This window comes from Cryptomeria japonica, chromosome 11 (assembly GCF_030272615.1).
Source record: "Cryptomeria japonica chromosome 11, Sugi_1.0, whole genome shotgun sequence".
Taxonomy (NCBI): domain Eukaryota; kingdom Viridiplantae; phylum Streptophyta; class Pinopsida; order Cupressales; family Cupressaceae; genus Cryptomeria; species Cryptomeria japonica.
Window position 1 is genome coordinate 57065450 of NC_081415.1, and position 6000 is coordinate 57071449.

Sequence of the window (6000 nt, forward strand, 5' to 3'; positions counted from 1 at the left end):
TCATTTTTATTTTTGTCTTTTGTTTGCAGAGTGTTTCGTAGCATTCTGGGGCATTGGGTGTCTATGTTGGCACGTCCACATCGTGGCTATCTCACATGCGTCAACCTTTGACACACATAACATTTTAAGATGGTTGAAACATTCATTTTCTGCAATGTGTGTGTTTTATGCAAAGGGATCTTGCATTATCACCATGGCCTTCATTGCCATGGTGCGACACATCCAATTTGCCATAGCAAATAAAGGCTCTCACCTACATTGTGCATTTGTGAAAGCAAGCTTTCTTCATCTTTTATTTGTCTAATTTTTGCTTCCTACTAACATTTATTTCGTTAATCCTTGAAGTCATCTTGGTCTAATCCTAGCGATATTTTTGATAAATTGGCCTCTTTTCTAAATTTTTCCCAATTTCTCGAGGGGACACCCTTGTATCCCATAATTGTTGGTGCAATGTTTTATGCGATTTTTCTTTACTATTCTTTGAAACAATGCTCAAAATCGCATTGTCTCAAAGAGGGGCAAAATGTAGGCATCTAAAAATGATCAACACTTGTGGTGCCATACTTCAACATTTATGTGTGACCTTCTTTTAGGGTTTTCACATCTTATTAACATTTCCTCTATGTCGCACACTTGATATTTATCATTTCGACATCTCATCATTCTTCTTCATTTCTTCCCCTTTCAATTTCAATCCCCTTTCGATTTCAATCCCCTTGTATTTCGAATTAGGTCTTGCCAATATCATTTTTGAATTGCAATCATTAGTCGTGATCAATTTTGTCATGTCAATTGGGCATCGTCAATCCTAATTGGTGTTGAATTAGGGTTTTTTCCTAGAATTCAATCATTTTAAATTAATTTTCAATCATCTTCGATCAATTTTAATAATTTTGGATCCTTTTTGAATTGTCAATTATCAGTCAATCTTGTCAATTCGTGATCAATTTGTCATCGGTCTTTATCAATCTCAATATCATGTCAACTTTCATCAAGTCAGCCTTTTATCAATCTTTGATAAATTTGTCATCGATCTCAATAAATCGTCAATCTTCATCAATTTTGGATCAATTAGTCATTGATCCAATATCAATTGTCATCTATCATTTTGATCTTTTTGTCAATCTTGATCAATGTGTCGTTGATCTTCATTGGTCAATCCATATCATTTTCTTGTTGTTATCAAATCCTTGTCATTTTGTCCTTTCGATTGTGATCCTTATCAATTTTGTCATGACCTAATTCCTCCTAGGGTTTAATGATTTATTCATTTAATCCTACTAACATCTCTTCCCTTTAGGTTAAGTGAATTTATTTATTTTTCTGAAGTCTCTCATGTCACAATTATATACTTTATTTAATTGGCTAATTAGTCTTTTGCGAGTTAATTAATAAATGCAAATTTATTAGTTAATGTCACCTAATTTTTCTAATTTCCTAATTCTCCCTTTTTAATAATTTTTAAAATTCAAATTTCCTCTAAATTTCCCACTAATTTGTCTCCTCTAATTAGCCCCTCCTTTTGTGCTTAATCATGTCATAAGCCATGAGGTTAGTTTCTCTCTATTTTGTCATTCAATCAATGAGCTATTATTGCTCTCAATTTGTCATAAATTGAAGGGCTATTTTCCCTCCTAATCATGTCATAATTGATTTGCACAAATTGCCCCCAATTTTTCATATTTTCAAAAAATCAATTTGTCATGAAACTTGTCAATCAATTTATCATAATCTTGTCATAATCATGCCAAATTTCAAATTTATTGCGCTTCTCGAATCCCAATTAATTTTCCTATAAATTAAGAACTCCTTTCTCAATCAAACTAACCACGCTTCAAGTAACTTTATGCTACAATTTTTGATCTCTCATTACCCACTAGCTTTTACTTGCAATTTCATTGTAGGTGAAGTCCACAAAGTCCCATTTGAAGGTGAAAGAAGAACAATGGAGGAGGTATGTAGGATAATTATGTTCTTTGGTTTGCATTTGTTTTAAATCTTATTTTCATTTCTTTCATTGAATGTATTAGGATAAATTTCATAGCTTGTTAGGTTTTGTGGTTACCTAATTTAGGCTTTGATGCTTTATTCCGATTTTGTAGTTACATTTCTTGGTGAACCATTTGTGAAAGAAAGTTTTCCTTCATCGCTAATTGTTCTTAATCTAATTTCCTCTTACTAACACATCTTCCATCAGTACTTTCAGTCAATTTGATCTAGTGCTCTTGTACGCCAAAAACATGTTGCATCCTACTTTCATTAGTTAGTACATTTGCACAATATAATCATTTATTATATGATAAAACAAAAAAAAAACATGTGCATATAATTACTATTCATTACATTGCTTAAATACCCAAAAAAATAATAATAAAACATTTGCATAACATTATTTTCATTGCATCTTATGAAGTCTCAGCAAAAAGACAAAAAATATAAGTGCATAGTTCATTCATAATGTCACATCAAATGTACATAGAGCATCCATACATGACATCATATTGACAGAAAATGCAATCCATATCATAGCTGCATGTCATATCATATATATATATATATATCAAAAAGTGTCGGAGTACAAAATCGGACTATCTATCCTAGTATAGCCTGCAGGCTAAGTACATAATAACAAAATATGTCTAAATCATAACGAGCAGGTATGTCCCTGTCATAGTGAGCTCCCTCTATTCTCTTAGTCTTTATCAGGTCTCGACAATGAAGCTCCTCCTGTCCCTGGTCCTAGTTGTGGTGGTCTCCCTGGTCCAATCACCCCCATGTTGCTTTGTGTCCTCTGAGAGAGTGATTTTCTCTCCTGGACCATGATCATCCCTAATATGATGCTGCTCTTTGCTTGGGTGGCACAAAATTCTCATACAAAACCCTTCGATGTGGTATCTCATCTCCTGAATAAACCAACATCTGTGCCATATCTTGCACATTGGCATCTCTAATGGAGTTCAAGTAACCTCACATGGCCTCCTCTGATCTCTGAGCCTGGGAAACTATTGTGTCCCAAGAAGCTATCAGACTAGCTATCTCTACTATGTACCTATTCCTCTCAAATGTCCACTACTCTATGTAAGCTGTCCACTATCCTCTCTCAAATGCCCACTATTCTCGGTTAGTCCTCCATTGCTCCCTCTCTAGGCGAAGGTCAGTAATTTGTCGCTCTAGCTATGCAATATAATCTCACTGACTACTCACAGTTGCTCTGTATGTCTATAGATCCTTGATCTGATCTACGTCATCCCCAATGGGTATATAGTGTAATGGCTCATCATCTATCTAATCAATCTGTATGTGCATAGAACTCTCGACCTCCTCATCTTCCTCTTCATCCTCGTCCTCCTATCCATCCTCCTCTGATGGTATGATGAAAGAATAAGTATCTAGTAGAATACTGAGAGGTGGGGGGGGGGGTGAATCAGTATACTGAAAAACTTATACAAACTCCCAAACTAAAAAAAAAACTTATCAACAAATAACTCAATTAAGATAATATCTCAAAGATTACCAACATCAACCGGTTTGACTGTTATGACAACTTAATAGTAAACAACTTCAATCTTGTAAACATAAAAAATGCTTAATCATATGTCAACATATTAATCTCTCAATGCTTCTAGTTAACTTGCCTTATCATAATAGTTAAGTAGTTAATCAAATCAACAAATAAGATCATAACCATAAAAGCATTCACCACTTGACACAAATATTTATAGGTGGAAAACCCAAATAGGTAAAAACCACAGTGAGATGAGACTCACAAGGATAGCTATCTGAACTCTTTTGAAGTTCGCCCTATTAGGAGCCAAGCCTGTTAAAGCTTTTACAATAAGTCTTGTTAAGAACTGACTCTATTAGGAATCACCCGGTTAAGAGATTTACAAATATGCCTTGATGAAAAGCACAATACCCTATTAGGAGTAACCTCATTGGAGGATTTGAGAATCCAAACTAATGGACCACCTTGTGAGAGGATTTAGAAAGTAACCAAGCTTGTTAGAGCTTACCTAGTTAGGGGATTTCAATTTCTGCTGTAATTATTAGAAAACAGCCGATTTTCTTGATATGTCTGAATAGCACTACATCTGCTTGATCAGATCCTTCTTAAGCTTCAATCTACCTTCACTCAAACTATAGATCCATCCATCGGTTAGGCAACCACACACTCAACTGGTTTCTACCAATCTTGCCAACTTTGCCAACACTTAACAAAACAATATCATCGACCTTAAATACAAATCAACTAGGTCGGTAACACAACAAAAACCTAATGCTCATCATCGAGATTAAAAACAAGTCAGTACAATCTTGACTGTTAGAAATCATAACAACCTCTTCACATTCATCAAAAAAATTCCAACCGCTCCATGATCACCACTTCATCGGACTTTGTAACTCATCACGCGCTATGCATTAGATGCAATCCACTTTGCTCCTTTCCAAGACAATAAAAAAACATGCTAAATCAATCTGAACTTATCCTCATTCAATGATCACACGTGTCTCCATCATTACCACTCAACATTAGATCTTAAACCAACAAACTTGATCGGTTAGGGTTTAACAAAAAACAACTGGTAGGGTTTACCGGTTACATAACATAGAAAGGTTTAACTCTTTACACCGGTTCAACTTACAAACTACCATATACCAGTTTACTACATCTTCCTCAAAGTTTATCATATTGGTTACAAGACAATAGAAATAACAACAATAACATCAGCAATGAATACCATTCATCGGTTCAATTGAAATCAATGACAACATATCATTAATGCAATCTATATGTAGAATGCCAACAATCTAAAAATGCCAACAATATCCCCCTTTGGCATTGATGGCAATACAAATATCAATAGCTCTGATTGCTGCTGTGGATTGGTGAATAGGAATCCTGGTTTACATTACCAAGCATTCACCATGCTCTGTCTATCTTCAGTCTGTCGTTGGTTCACCTAATCAGACACATAATTCTTCTCCCCCTTTGACAACAATGCCAAACTGAAAGTAAAACATGTAATTCCAAATTCTCACTGTGCATCAACATACTGCAACTTGATGCTCCCCCTGTGGAATACATCTACTTCCAAAAACATCAATCCATGTAAGATTCTTCAAGTAATGCAGGGACTGATGCAATCAACATCATGTTCAACTGACGTCATGAAGAGGGACAACCCCCAACTGACTTCTAAGATACTCAAAAGTGGTCTTACGCAGAGGTTTGGTAAAGATATCTGCAAGCTACTCTTGGGTAGAAACATTCTCTAAGATAACATCTTTACTTTGAACTTTTTTTTTCTCAAAAAGTGATACTTCAATTCAATGTGCTTAGTCCTTGCATGCAAAACAAGATTTTTAGAAATATTTATTGCACTTGTATTATCACACAAAATCTTTATAGGCTCTGAGATCTTCATCTTAAAACCTTCCAAAATGTGTCTCATCCAAATAGCTTGTGTGCAATTCATATAAGCTTCTACATACTCATCTTCTGTAGTAGATTGTGAAGTACAACTTTGCTTCTTAGTACTCCATGAAACTAGCCTTCCTCCTAGAAAGAATGCTCCATCGATAGTACTCTTTCAGTCATCAAAATTTCTTGCCCAATCAGCATCTGTGTATGCCTTCAAATCAAGATTTCCTCCATATGGATACCATAACCCATAGTCAACTGTACCTTTCAGATATCTAAAAATTCTCTTGGTTGCTATCAGATGTGCTTCCTTTAGATTTTTCTAAAATCTAGCAACTATACCAACTGCATGGGCAATATCCGACCGAGTATGAACAACATAGTGTAATTTTCCAATCATTAACCTATATTCCTTTTCATCTACAAACTTAGATGCATCTTCCTTGGATAACTTACAACGTGTAACCATTGGTGTTCCAACTGGTTTATAGTCACTCATGCCAAAAGTCTTTAAAACTTCTTTCACATACTTAGATTGAGTAATGAAAATACCATTCTTCATCTGCTGTATCTGCAAG